This window comes from Hyperolius riggenbachi, chromosome 9 (assembly GCF_040937935.1).
Source record: "Hyperolius riggenbachi isolate aHypRig1 chromosome 9, aHypRig1.pri, whole genome shotgun sequence".
NCBI classification, from domain to species: domain Eukaryota; kingdom Metazoa; phylum Chordata; class Amphibia; order Anura; family Hyperoliidae; genus Hyperolius; species Hyperolius riggenbachi.
In genome coordinates, this window is record NC_090654.1 from 31602552 (window position 1) to 31618642 (window position 16091).

Below are 16091 nucleotides of genomic sequence, written 5' to 3' on the forward strand. Positions count from 1 at the left end.
GCCCCACGCGGCCGGTGCTCCGCATTCTGGCTATCCCAGTCTGCATGGGGGACAAGGGGTTAAAGAGGTCTGGGAGGGGGGACTCCACGTCGTTTTTTTTTAATATTTCCCACACTCAGAACGAAGTAAGTAAAAGTCTTCCCACTTGGGGAATCTATGAAAATAAAACACTATTGTTACCTGTGCAAAAAAAACTGACATTTTCCGCATTTAAAAGACATTTTTGCCCTTGAAACTTAAAAATCGATTTTCTCAAAAACTATAAGGTCTTTTTTAAAAAAAACTTTTTCCTCTTATTCCCACTGATCCCCTTAATATACCCTGTGAATTTAGTGTTCCTAAATTTTAAGCAGGCTTTGCTATTAACCGTTAAAGTCGGCGGGTTTTTAAATGTATATATTTTTCCTTTGAAACTTTAACATCGATTTTTCAAAAACTATAAGGTCTTTTTGAAAAAAATTTTTTTCCTCTTATTCCTTCTGATCTCCTTAATATATTCTCCAAATTTGAGGCTCTTAGCACTTAAGGGGGCTTTGCAATTAACCCTTAAAGTCGGCGGCTTTTTTATATTATACGGGAGCGTAATATTACGCGATTACGGCAGACTGTGTAATTTCAATGGGAGTTTACTGTCTTACGCGTAATTTGTTACGCGTAATAACGTAACCTACGGTCTACGCGTAATCAATTACGCGTAATACCGTAACCTTACACGTGACGCTTACGGTGCATTTGTAGTGAATTACGATGCGTAATTACGCTAATGCGTAATTTCGGCCCAGCACTGGGCTATAGTGGAAAGTGGGTGGGCGCATGCGTCATACATCAGTCGGAGAGCTGTGGTCGGTGGGCGGGCCTTTGCTTAGGGTGTAAGCTGCTGCCTGATTACTGAGGGAACTGCCTGTCATCTGTGACTTGCTTGTGCATGGCTGCAACGCTACAGCATCATCCAGGCTGCACACTGGAGTGTGGACAGAGAGAGGAGCACACTATCAGTACTGTACCTGCATTAACTGGTGAGAACTATTGTTCCTGTGCAAGCTGCTGCATGATTATTGCATGCCAGGGCAGTTTCTAGGCTACATTGCACCCAGGACGAGGGTGTAAAAATCGCCCCCCCCCCCCCCCCCCCGTGGAACCAGGTATAGGTGCCCACAGTATAGTTTAGTTAGGTAGGTGCCTCCAGCATAGGGTAGATAGGGTAGCCCGTATAGTTGCCACCAGTATAGGTTAGACACTGTAACAAAATTCAAATTTATTGAAAGCAACAATCAGAATTAAAATCTCTAATCGCTACACAATCACTTAGCAAAAAGCTGACACTTAAAAAAAACACTACCAAAATAGCCAGCAAACACTCAAAATCGCGTACGAACCGCTCATTAAAAACGCTAGAGATTGCAATTAGCGATATCGTTTTATAGTGGATTCCAGGCCTTACAAAGAAATGTTTTTTTTCTTTAAAAGATATTATGCTGTTGCTTATCTTTTAGAGCAGAAAGGAAGTTCTGAGTTCAGGTCCGCTTTAAAATGTAGCAAATAATCATCAGGTTAAAACCATTTATCAATACCTGATTAGTTCTATGTCTGTCATAGGCTGCTTTTCATTTTGGATAAGGTTTGTTCCAATTGTTTGGCAATGTCACTCCTAATCACCTCACAGCAAAGCCTCCAGTCCACACCATGCAGGTAGTTCTGTAGTTCTCAGAAATAAATTAGTGGAGCCGCCTGCCATCTAGTGGTCAAGTCCTGTATCTGCCTCACTTTCATAACACTTGCACTTCCACACTGTGAAGAAAAACTTTTGATTGTTGAACGCGTTTTACCGGTTTAATGTGCTTTACATATGTAAGGATGAGGTCGACCGAATATAAATCATATTACCGGCATTTGTGTTAATATACTTGTGTGGTAAGAATGGAAAAACGTGTGCATACAGTTCCATTCCTGCATAGAACTAGGTTTATTTATTGTATTTATAAAGCGCCAACATATTACGCAGCGCTGGACAATAAATAGGGATACATACAATATTTAGGGGTGACATACAGCAAAATGACAATACCTGAATACAAGAAAGACCAGATCACACACCATAGTATGAGTACCAGGTAATGCTTAGTCAGTCACTGGATGGAGCATGGAGATTAGGCAAGTTAGGTTCACTCAGATGCCTAGCATGGGTTCACAGTAATGGAGGTGCATGATCAGGTTGGACACAAAAGGAGGAGGACCCTGCCCAAAGGCTTACAATCTAGAGGGAGAGATAAGGACAGGAGAGGTAGGGGACCAGAGTTCAGCTGTGGGTTTAGAGCACTTGTGAGGGGTAGTAGGCCAGAGTGAAAAGGTGAGTTTTGAGGGCCTTCTTGAAGATGTTGAAGGAGGGGGCTGCCCTAATGGGTGGAGGTAGGGAGTTCCATAGTGTTGGAGCAGCTCTTGAGAAGTCCTGGAGTCGTGCATGAGACTGGGTTATGCGGGGGGCGGTTAGGCGAAGTTCATTGGAAGAGCGGAGTGTGCGGCTAGTTGTGTACCTCTGAGTAAGATCGGAAATGTAGGTTGGACAGGTTTTGTGGACAGATTTGTAGGTCAGACACAGTATCTTGAATCTGATTCTGGACTGGATAGGAAGCCAGTGGAGAGATTCAAGGAGGGGATCCGCCATGGTGGAGCGATGGGAGCAGTGGATAATTCTGGCTGCTGCATTCATGATGGATTGCAGTGGGGCTGTTCGGGTCATAAGGAGACCAGACAGCAGGGCATTGCAGTAGTCAAGGCGGGAAATTATGAGGGCATGGATGAGGAGTTTGTTGGTGGCAGAGGTCAGGAAAGGGCGAATCTTACAGATGTTACGAAGGTGGAAGTTGCAGGACTTTGTGAGGTTTTGGATGTGGGGAGTGAAGGAGAGGTTGCGTTCCTTTTTTCTTTTTCTCACTGTAAGGGTTAAGAATTCAGGTATGCAAATGAAGGTTCTGTAGTGGGACCTAGTCAGACCATATTGGTAACTCTGCCTGATACCTACCTACAAGCCATAACTCTGGCCTGGCAGAGAACAACTTTTGTGTGTAATGAATAGATAAAAAATGCCGATAGTTCTTAGATTGTGGCACTGGAACGCTAAAAGACCGTGTCATTCAGCTGAGACAATCATGAATACAAAACCACTTGACCTCCAAGGGTTTTTTAAAATAATGAAAATGTATTTCATTTTTCTATGGGAAGGTGTATAATAGGGTATTTGGATGCGTGTCAGGCTTGGTGGTGTATTCTCCACAGTCAGCATGCAACGCATGAGCTGACGTGGAGGAGGTACACACACTAGCACAAGGAAACAGGCTATCCCTAGTATAGTGGAGGGGAGGACTGACTCCAATAGGAGATTGTGGCGCACAGAGCCGGTGCAGATCCGACAGCCACAAACAATACTTTCGCTATAACGTCTCAGCGCAAAGTAGCGCTGAGCGCATAAACCAGAACTGAGGAGATCAGGGCAGGTAGACAGAATGAACGCTTGCTAGCTAGCCGCTACTTAGTGACAGCAAGCGCCCACAACAAGACAGACTGGAATGAGGCAGCCAATGCGTTGCAGCGATGGCGTGCCTCACAAAGACAGGACAGGATAGTGAGGAAATAGCAGGATCAAGATAGATGAACGTAACACAGACAAAAATACAATAAGTATGTTTTCCTAGCGTATTACAATTACAGCTATCAATGAAACTATTTGTAACGTCTGACTAACATATGTATATATCGCCAATGAACCGATATATGACATAAGCAGGAACACTGACTAGGACTGGAGCAATACAGGGAACATGACTCAGAATGATTCGCTATCTCTTCGCAGAGATGAACACAATCCACAAAGAGAACCAGGAGTAGGATAACTAACTCAGCACGGGTGATCATGATACGCGCAGACCACCAAAACGTGCTGGAAAGCTGACTAACTAAACACAGGATATAAACAGTTCGTGTACGTATACATCAGCGACACTGATGTATCAACGTTACACGAATACAAGGAAAATAATAAACGTGCTGGTATGCATATATATTGGCAATGAACCAATATATGATGCAAGACCAGCAAAGTATCTTTAGAACAAGAAACACGATCTGGGGCTGAAGCAACAGCAAGACAGGCTTAAACTGAAGCTATGATAACCCGAGGAGTCCTGCAGGAAGCAGATCTTTATACTGAGGTCATCCAATGGGAGCAGACATGCAGATTCCCACACAGGTGAATGATAATCAGTCACAAGCTGACAGCAGGGAAAGGCAGACAAAGCTATGCAGCTTGCATGGAAAGAGATCAGAACTGCCTGTGCTGCAGCACTACTACTGCCAGCAGAACCTGCTGCAGCAGCGATCATGACAGTACCCCCCCCCCCCCTAAAGGCGGATACCAGACGCCTCTTAAAACTGACATTCCCAAGGAGACAACCTAACTGATAATTCATGATGACCGGGACAGCCCGGCAAGACCAAAATCCAGAATCAGTCATCACAAGACTGGACCCATCAGAACCAGAACCTACAGAACCATGCCCAACAGTACTACAAGCCCCAGTGTGACACCCATCAGAACCATGATTTCCAGAAGAAAGCCCCCCGAAGCTCTCTGAGCGATACCCACTGCCTTCCAGGCAGGGGAGGACTGGCCAGGGGGGTAGGGGGGAGATTTCCCCCCAGGCTGCCTCTCATTTAAGGATTTAGGGCTGGTACAGTGCCTAGTGCATTCATGTTTTTATAAGGCAATGTGAACCACTAGGCTGTCTTAGTGAAATAAACGCCCAATTACAGAGCAATTAGAGGGCGGGCAAGCTGGTAAATAAATACAGCATGATGCAGAGCAGAGGCTTGTCAACAGGGTCCATGGGAAAAAAATCTGTCTGGTCTCTTACCATTGTTAAAATTACTGCATGTGCACAGCTACATAAGGTATTGCCTAGGTTGAAAAGTTTTCGACAGTCCCTAGACTCCAGAAGGGCTGCTTGCAGAACTTGTGTGAGAGATTGGCAGGGACAGGAGTCATATTCCAGGCAAGTAGCCTCTGTGTGATGTGGCTGCAATACAGATAAGCTCTCTGCTCCATCTCAGGCTATTCTCAGTCTCCCTCCCTCATTCACCCCCCCCCCCCTTTCCCCTAGTGCAGTGATCTACAAACTTGGCTCTCCAGCTGTTAAGGAACTACAAGTCCCACAATGCATTGCGGGAGTCTGACAGCCACAGGCATGATTCATAAAAGCAAATGCATTGTGGGACTTGTAGTTCCTTAAAGGACTTACGAGGCCAAAATGGCTAAAAAAGCCAAGTACCTGCAAGATGTTTAAATGCACGGAGGAAGCCGTCCACGCCCTCCGTGCAGTTTCGCCAGGTCCCCTCCCTGAAATCGCCCCCCCCCCATGCCGATCCCCAGCTGTGCAGCTCTAGGGCCAACCCCCCGAACCACGCACTGTAGCGTGGATCGGAGGGGTTGAACCTAGAGCTGCGCAGCCGCACTCGCGGCAATGCGGACTGCGCAGCCGCGGCCAGCTCCGGCGGCCATATTAGGAGCGGCATGAGAGCCCGACCCGGCCTGTGGGGTCGCGATCGGCACGGGGGGCGATTTCAGGAAGGGGACCCAGCGTAACTGCATGGAGGGCGCAGACGGTGTCTTCCGTGCATTTAAACATCTTGCAGGTACTCGGCTTTTTTTAGCCATTTTGGCCTTGTAAGTCCTTTAACAGCTGGAGAGCCAAGTTTGTAGATCACTGCTCTAGTACTGGCTGGCTGTGTCTTCTTGTCATACAGGAAAGCTAAAGAAGTGCAATCCAGGCGAGGCAATAAAAGATGTGTTGCCTGACTGAGGGAGATGGAGGGCTGGTAAAGGGGGAGGGAGGGGGTATCAGAGATGGGAGAGGGACATATTTGAGGGATTAGGAGAGATGGTGGTGAAGGGAAGGACATAAATGTGTGTGTGTGTGAGAGGGGGGGGGGGGGGGGAGGTTGAGGCTTGGGGAATTAAAGTGGCCATACATCTCTTGACTTGACGGCCGATCCACCAATTGTCGGATGAAAATCTGTGCTGCCACAAGCATGCCCAAAGATTTGGCTGATTTCAGGTGGAAATTGGTTGAATGTATCAATCTGAGATACTGGGAAATCTCGGGCCGATATGGTCGATCAAGTGCAGGGGCGTAGCAATAGGGGGTGCAGAGGTTGCGACCGCATCGGGGCCCTTGGGCCAGAGGGGCCCCGAGGGGCTCTCCCTCAAATTCAGTATTAGCTTTCTATTGGTCCTGTGCTCATAATAATTACTTCTATAGATACTTTGAATAGTGGTAATCATCAACAAGCTGTCCCCCTTCCCCTTCTTGCACTTCTGACACTGTGGTTGTCCTTGACAGGTTTTGGTGCGCCGTATGAATTGTTATGTATAGAGTGCTTGGGGGGCCCCATTGTAAAACTTGCCTCGGGGCCCACAGCTCCTTAGCTACGCCACTGATCAAGTGCGATAATCACAAATAAAGAACGCGATGGAAACCCTGGCCGTTGTAACTAAAAATGTATTATGTGCCTCCCTGGTGCCTGTGCATTTATACTTTACCTGTCACGCTGCTCCTCGAGTGTCCTTGCTGTATTTCTGCATTGGCGGTCCACATGACTACTGGCATATACGACGTGGGGTGCCTGTGTGACGTCATTTGGGCCTGGGCTGCCTTGAAAACGGGCCTCTAGTTTGTGTTTTCCCTCCAGGCCAAAAGGTCCCAGTCCTCCCCTGCTTCCAGGGACCGTCCAAAAATGCCAAAGCCTTTGCAATGCCCACCGGAACTGTCCTTACCAACACAAAACCCACTGTTGAACCAATCTAAGGTTCCAGGACAAGTTTCCTCAGAGATCTCCCAGAACACTTTGAAGTTCCACAGAGATCCCAAAAGGTCAGAACGCCCTTTAGGCTCACATGGAGAACTATCAAGAACCCCTATGGAACCTAGGGCAATTCCCGAGACAGGGTTACAAGGACAAATATCAAGATCAGGGCTTTCAAGGACCAGAACCATCTCTGGGCATGCAGGCAGACTGGCAACATCAGAACATGTCTCTCCTAAGGAAGCATCTGAGCACGCTAACACCTTAGACACACTTGGGCATTCTGGCACACAAAGCACATCTGGGCACACTGGCACAAGAGAAACCTCTGGGCATGTCAAGGAACTGTGAGCCTCAGGGTCAGCCAAGATAGGACCAAAACCAGGACTGGCCAAAAAAAATCCATCATGACTAGACTTCGCAACTACTGGACTCTCACAAAAGAATGCAGGATCAGACTTAGATGTCGCTGATTCCAGCAAGGTTATTAACAAATCAGGTTCAGGGGCATAAACAAGACAGGACAAGTCTTCTGATGTATGAACTGAGCTAGATAGGGATTCCACAACTTCCTCTGGACTGGGCAGAGACTCATCTAGTACCTGGGATTGGGGCTCCAAAGTAGCTGCAAAACAAGTCAATATTACAGCATTCCCCACTGAACTGGGCAAATCTGAGGAATTCACTGGACAGGAAGGGAACTCCGGAATCTCTGCCACACCGGCCAGAGAATCAGAATTTTCCAAGATACAAGACAGGGTTTCAGGAACGCTCACTAAATCAGACTGAAATTCTGAGACTTCTGTTATTTTGACCAGAGAATCAGAATTATCCATGTTACAGGGCAAGACTTCTGAAACATTCAGAGGACAGGGCTGGAGTTCCTCGGCTGTTACAACACTGGAGAGGGACTCAACAATATTGGTTAAATCAGACTGTGTACAGGGCAAGGTATCTAAGACACTTGCTGACAAGGACAATATTTCAATGACTTCTGCTTCTTTAGACAAAGATTCATCAAGTTTATTTAGAGTGGACTTTAATTCTGAGACAGCTGCTAAACAAGTGAATATTGCTGCAACACCCACTGAGGTAAGCAGTGCCTCAGAGTCTTCTGTTAGAGGGTTTGAAGTATCCAAAGTACTGGGTGAAGCATAGGACTCTGCGACCCCAGCTTTACTGGACAGGATCACTAAACAGTCCATATTGCAGGGCAAAACCATGGAAGCACCTGCTGGACAGCATAAGGATTCTGTGACCTGAGCTTCATAGGAGAGATCTACTGCACAATTCATGGTACAGGGCAAATTTACTGGAACATTTTCTGAACAAGGTAATAATTCTGCGATTTCAGGTTCACATAGCAGATGCTCTGAGCTATTCACGAAACTAGAGCGAGGTGTAGAAACAGGAAGATCAAGACACAATGTTTGCGCATCTGAATCACCATTCAATTGTAAAATTGGGAAATTATTTCAGATGCTGGGGTTCTGAGGTTTCTAGACAGGATTGCTGGGACTCAGAAGATAATGTAATGCATCTATTGGCATCTGCTGGATCAGACAGGAGTTGAACTTTATTAACACAGGTAATTTCTGCAGAAGTGTTTGCAGAGGCAGGCAAGATTTTTCTGATGTCTGTTTCACTGAACAAAGAGTCATGAGCAGAGCCGGATTAAGGCTAAATGGGGCCCTAAGCAAAGTAACTGATTTGGGCCCCCTCATCATGTCGTAATAGAATCAGAAGATGCAGCTGCACAGCAATATGCCGCACACACCCGGCAGCCCAGCTACTGGTTGCTATGGGCAACAGCACGCTTTCCTCTGTGGGTGCACAATGCAGGGAATAGCAGCGGCAAAATGCAGAGTGAGAGATGAATGGCTGGGACATTTGCACTCAGAGGCTGGGGCACCCCTGTGAAGAGGGCGCCAGATATCACAGCAGCAGCACTTTCCCCCTGCATCTCCAGCCTGGCAATAGCAGAAAGCTCTGGACACCGCCAAACCGTAAGCCGTTCCCCAGACAGAATTACATAACCACTCCCACCACCGAACAACCAATTTCCTCCCAAACTAGACAGCCACCATGCAGCCTCCATCCCAGTGAATACGATAGTCCAGCAGAGAAGGCAGCCGCAGTGGGGGAGAATGAAAGCACCAGATGACTCACATTCACCTATTGCAATCCAAGCAATAGAGGTCCCATCATCCGGAGCCCATCTGTCTCCTCTAGAGTGCTGCCGCTCTGTTACTACTACTATTACTACTTCCTACTTCCTGTCTGATCTGAGAATCAGGAAGTTCAGAGCGAGCGGCTGCACTGTAGAAGAGACAGATGGGTTTCAGATGACGGGATCTCTATCGCTTGGATCATGGATAGGTGAGTGAGCGTTTGCCATCTGCTGCTATCATTCTTGCTGCAGCTGTGGTTCTCTGTGGGAAGGGAGGGTGGAGTGGGCAGCAGCAGAGTGCACAGTAGCAGGAGGGGGACCTAGGAGGAGAGCCTGGCTCTGAAGACAATCAGCAGCGCACGGCATCATTTGACAAGACAAGACAAATAACATTTATATCGCGCTTTTCTCCTGGTGGACTCAAAGCGCCAGAGCTGCAGCCACTAGGACGCGCCCTATAGGCAGTAGGAGTGTTAGAGAGACTTGCCTACGATCTCCTACTGAATAGGTGCTGGCTTACTGAACAGGCTAAGCAGAGATTCGAACCCTAGACTCCTGTGTCAGCGGCAGAGCCCTTAAAGGGACTCCAAGCAGTGCCTGTGGATATGCCTTTAAGCATACCCACAACTAATTCATTACATCCTCACACCTACCAGCATGATGTTTGTAATTATATCCCCCTGGGTTCCTTATATTTCATTGCATTGTGCTGAATCGAGCTGCCAACTTTGGAGAAAAGTCGTCCTGTGGCCGTGATTTCGATCGCGAAAATATCGAAAACTAAAAGGCATAGAGCAGCCGTTTATATATCATTGGAAAGAGGAGAAAGAGAGCTTTAAAATGATATGCATCTTTCCATAGTTACTGCACTGCTCAGAGTCCCTTTAACCATTATACCATCCAGCCACCGCTGACTTTGGAGAAAAGTCGTCCTGTGGCCGCGATTTCGATCGCGAAAATATCGAAAACTAAAAGGCATAGAGCAGCCGTTTATATACCATTGGAAAGAGGAGAAAGAGAGCTTTAAAATGATATGCATCTTTCCATAGTTACTGCACTGCTCAGAGTCCCTTTAACCATTATACCATCCAGCCACTGCTGACAGGATGGCAAGGGCTGGTTTATGTGCTGATGGGGCCCCTTTGACTCTGAATGGGGCCCCAAGCGACTGCTTTTGTTGCCTGGTCAGTAATCCGGCCCTGGTCATGAGTACTGGCTAGGCTGGACTCAGAAGTCAGCAGGACCTCTGGATTCTCTGCTGAGAAATTTGCGCAGGGCAAGGTTAAGAAAGTATCAGTGGCTTTTGTTTTACTGGGAAGTAACACTGAGTTATCCATGGTACAGGGTGGAATTGCAGGAACTTCAATTTCACACAAAAAGAGCTCCGAATCACCTGCTGAATCAGCCAAAGGTGCTGAAGCAGGCGGGTCAGAACGCCAAATTTGCGAATTCGGAGTCACATAAAAATCATCCAAAATCAGTTCCCACACATCAATCAATGGAGCCACAAAGTCATACCTACACACACCAATCTCTATTAGGTTATAGGCCAACTTAATGCATGCATTCAATACGAATTCACTTTTTGCACTGTAAAATTGACAAAATGAACTTAAATCATTCTTCCATTCACAGACCAGGGCTTCCATCTCTCCCCTCTCGAATGGAGGATCCCATGCATACTTAACAGCTGAACATTCAGGCTGATATGATTGTGGCAGGGACATGTATTGGGTTAATTAGCAGGTGATTGGCAGATTCCTTATTCTTAAGAATCTCCAATACCTGTAGCAAGTGTTGAATTGTAGTGTATGCAAACTTCCCTTGCTTCACAAATAAGTTGATTTGTTCAATACTCTGTAATATCTCCTCATAATCATACTCAGATAATTCTTTTAAACAAAAATCTTTATTTTCCCTAGCCAGGGATGAAAGTTCATTAGTAGTTTCATAAGTCCATTTAACTCCCCTGAAAGACAATTGCATTTCATTATCCGTTAATGGCAGAATCTCATTACAGGTCTGATGCGCAGTCGCTAAAGATAACGACTCTGCAGATCGGACACGTTTCTTATAACGTTTGCGTTTGGCCTTAGACCCTGCTGCCTTTGGTGATTTATTCAAAGCTGCAGGAAAATTATCAGTAATACTCTCTGCTTGCTGATCATTTTTGCAAGCAATTGAAGGAGCAGCTGATTGGCCTGCTGCCAGGAGTTCATTAAAAGGGTAAGGCAAATTAGTTTTGCGCAGCCAGTTATGGATCACAAACGCTAGAAATTCCAGCGGTCTCTCTTTCAAATTGGTATGATCGAGGACATCAAAAGCCCACTGAAACAATTCCCCTTTAAACAAAATATAACATTTTCTGTTTCAGAGTTAAGTTCTTCAAATTTCTTAAAGGAACAGGAACCATAATTAACAGTGTCATACTTTCTGGGAATCCCCCCCACAATGGGGATTGGTAATGGGGTTATCATAATGTCAGGCTTGGTGGTGTATTCTCCACAGTCAGCATGCAACGCAAGAGCTGACGTGAAGGAGGTACACACACTAGCACAAGGAAACAGGCTATCCCTAGTATAGTGGAGGGGAGGACTGACTCCAATAGGAGATTGTGGCGCACAGAGCCGGTGCAGATCCGACAGCCACAAACAATACTTTCGCTATAACGTCTCAGCGCAAAGTAGCGCTGAGCGCATAAACCAGAACTGAGGAGATCAGGACAGGTAGACAGAATGAACGCTTGCTAGCTAGCCGCTACTTAGTGACAGCAAGCGTCCACAACAAGACAGACTGGAATGAGGCAGCCAATGCGTATGCAGCGATGGCGTGCCTCACTAAGACAGGACAGGATAGTCAGGAAATAGCAGGATCAAGATAGATGAACGTAACACAGACAAAAATACAATAGGTATGTTTTCCTAGCGTATTACAATTACAGCTATCAATGAAACTATTTGTAACGTCTGACTAACATATGTATATATCGGCAATAAACCGATATATGACATAAGCAGGAACACTGACTAGGACTGGAGCAATACAGGGAACAGGACTCATAAGGATTCGCTATCTCTTCGCAGAGATGAACGCAATCCACAAATGGTAACAGAACAGGATTCAGAAGGATTCGTTATCTCTTCGCAGAGATGAACGCAATCCACAAAGAGAACCAGGAGCAGGATAACTAACTCAGCACGGGTGATCATGATACGCGCAAACTACCAAAACGTGCTGGAAAGCTGACTAACTGAACACAGGATATAAACAGTTCGTGTACGTATACATCAGCGACACTGATGTATCAACGTTACACGAATACAAGGAAAATAATAAACGTGCTGGTATGCATATATATTGGCAATGAACCAATATATGATGCAAGACCAGCAAAGTATCTTTAGAACAAGAAAGCAACAGCAAGACAGGCTTAAACTGAAGCTATGATAACCCGAGGAGTCCTGCAGGAAGCAGATCTTTATACTGAGGTCATCCAATGGGAGCAGACATGCAGATTCCCACACAGGTGAATGATAATCAGTCACAAGCTGACAGCAGGGGAAAGGCAGACAAAGCTATGCAGCTTGCATGGAAAGAGATCAGAACTGCCTGAGCTGCAGCACTACTACTGCCAGCAGAACCTGCTGCAGCAGCGATCATGACAATGTGGTTTTACTTTTTGGCCACAAGATGGAGATACAGAGCTAGTGTGTTCTAAAAATAGAAACAGAACCAAGTGTTTATTATTTGTTTATATTTGTGTAAACATAGGGACATAGATACTCTATCTGGTGGTGGTCAAGTACTTTTTAGCTTTTAATCACTAAATAAAATTGAGGGATTCTAAAAAAAAGAAAAAAAAAGGGCTAAAGCTTGGTGTGGCAAGCCTCCATCCCATAATGCTCAGCTTGACCTTTGGCCTGAAGACATGCTCATGAACACAAACAAGCGTGGGTACTGTGGCGAAGGTCTAGGGATGGTCAATGAGGTTCAAATCATTTTGAGTTGATGCAGAATTAAGCAAATGTTTTATGCCAATTTATGCAACTTGAAAATGGACCAGTCAAATTTGACCTCAGCACTCAGCAGGATTTGATTGGTTCATTTTCAAGCTGCATACTTTTGAATACAAAGTGCACGCATCCAACGCAACATCATTTGCATCTCATTGACGATCTCTACTGGCCACCTAACTTCAGGCTAAAGCCAAGATAAGTGATGTACGCATTAGTATGCCGCACGGTCAGTCGGGCGCAGGGTGAGGCGAATGGCGACTCACCCTGCTGTCACTGATTCACCGGACAGCATCACATATCATTCCCCCTCCGAGCTTTTGCAACTCGTAAGTAGAAGTAATTCGGAGTCTGAATTACCCTTACGTGTGGCGTGGACTGTGGCATTGAAGTTATAGCCGCGCCTTCATTTGGCGCTACGCACCTCCATGCGTATGCCTAGATGACGTGCTTTGCGGTGAGAACCCATTTTTACTCTACAGGTACACTTTAATGTTGAATCTTCAATGTTGTAACTAGAAATTAGCGGTATCTTCCTCTGTGAGTGGAGAGTGGGCTTAAAGAGGAACTCCAGCCTAAACAAACATACTGTCATTAAGTTACATTAGTTATGTTAATTAAAATAGATAGGTAATATAATCTCTTACCCACCCTGTTTTAACCACTTGAGGACCGTGGGCTTTACCCCCCTTAAGGACCAGGCACTTTTTTTTTCCATTCAGACCACTGCAGCTTTCACGGTTTATTGCTCGCTCATACAACCTACCACCTAAATGAATTTTGGCTCCTTTTCTTGTCACTAATAAAGCTTTCTTTTAGTGCTATTTGATTGCTGCTGCGATTTTTACTTTTTATTATATTCATCAAAAAAGACATGAATTTTCGCAAAAAAATGATTTTTTTAACTTTCTGTGCTGACATTTTTCAAATAAAGTAAAATTTCTGTATACATGCAGCGTGAAAAATGTGGACAAACATGTTTTTGATAAAAAAAACCCCATTCAGTGTATATTTATTGGTTTGGGTAAAAGTTATAGCGTTTACAAACTATGGTGCAAAAAGTGAATTTTCCCATTTTCAAGCATCTATGACTTTTCTGACCACCTGTCATGTTTCATGAGGGGCTAAAATTCCAGGATAGTATAAATACCCCCCAAATGACCCCATTTTGGAAAGAAGACATCCTAAAGTATTCACTAAGAGGCATGGTGAGTTCATAGAAGATTTTATTTTTTGTCACAAGTAAGCGGAAAATGACACTTTGTGACAAAAAAAAAATCCATTTCTTCTAACTTGCGACAAAAAAAAAATGAAATCTGCCACGGACTCACCATGCCCCTCTCTGAATACCTTGAAGTGTCTACTTTCCAAAATGGGGTCATTTGTGGGATGTGTTTACTGTCCTTGCATTTTGGGGGGTGCTAATTTGTAAGCACCCCTGTAAAGCCTAAAGGTGCTTATTGGACTTTGGGCCCCTTAGCGCAGTTAGGCTGCAAAAAAGTGCCACACATGTGGTATTGCCGTACTCAGTAGAAGTAGTATAATGTGTTTTGGGGTGTATTTTTACACATACCGATGCTGGGTGGGAGAAATATCTCTGGAAATGACAATTTTTTCATTTTTTTTACACACAATTGTCCATTTACAGAGAGATTTCTCCCACTCAGCATGGGTATGTGTAAAAATACACCCCAAAACACATTATACTACTTCTCCTGAGTACGGCGATACCACATGTGTGGCACTTTTTTGCACCCTAACTGCGCTGGGTGGGAGAAATAACTCTGTAAATGGACAATTGTGTGTAAAAAAAATCAAAAGATTGTCATTTACAGAGGTATTTCTCCCACCCAGCATGGGTATGTGTAAAAATACACCCCAAAACACATTATACTACTTCTCCCGAGTACGGCGATACCACATGTATGGCACTTTTTTGCACCCTAACTGCGCTAAGGGGCCCAAAGTCCAATGAGTACCTTTAGGATTTCACAGGTCATTTTTGTTTCAAGACTACTTCTCACGGTTTAGGGCCCCTAAAATGCCAGGGCAGTATAGGAACCCCACTAATGACCCCATTTTAGAAAGAAGACACCCCAAGGTATTCCATTAGGAATATTGTGAGTTCATAGAAGTTTTTATTTTTTTGTCACAAGTTAGCGGAAATTGATTTTAATTGTTTTTTTTCACAAAGTGTCATTTTCCACTAACTTGTCACAAAAAAAAAAATCTTCTATGAACTCACCATACTCCTAACGGAATACCTTTTGTTTTTTACACACAATTGTCCATTTACAGAAATATTTCTCCCACCCAGCATGGGTATGTGTAAAAATACACCCCAAAACACATTATACTACTCTTCCTGAGTACGGCGGTACCACATGTGTGACACTTTTTTGCAGCCTAGGTGCGCTAAGGGGCCCAACGTCCTATTCACAGGTCATTTTGAGGCATTTGTTTTCTAGACTACTCCTCACGGTTTAGGGCCCCTAAAATGCCAGGGCAGTATAGGAACCCCACAAATTACCCCATTCTAGAAAGAAGACACCCAAAGGTATTTCGTTAGGAGTATGGTGAGTTCATAGAAGATTTTATTTTTTGTCACAAGTTAGTGAAAAATGACACTTTGTGAAAAAAAAACAATAAAAATCAATTTCCACTAACTTTTGACAAAAAATAAAATCTTCTATGAACTCATCATACACCTAACAGAATACCTTGGGGTGTCTTTTTTCTAAAATGGGGTCACTTGTGGGGTTCCTATACCGCCCTGGCATTTTACGGGCCCAAAACCATGAGTAGTCTGGAAACCAAATGTCTCAAAATGGCTGTTCAGGGGTATAAGCATCTGCAAATTTTGATGACAGGTGGTCTATGAGGGGGCGAATTTTGTGGAACCGGTCATAAGCAGGGTGGCCTTTTAGATGACAGGTGTTGTATTGGGCCTGATCTGATGGATAGGAGTGCTAGGGGAGTGACAGGAGGTGATTGATGGGTGTCTCAGGGGGTGGTTAGAGGGGAAAATAGATGCAATCAATGCACTGGGGAGG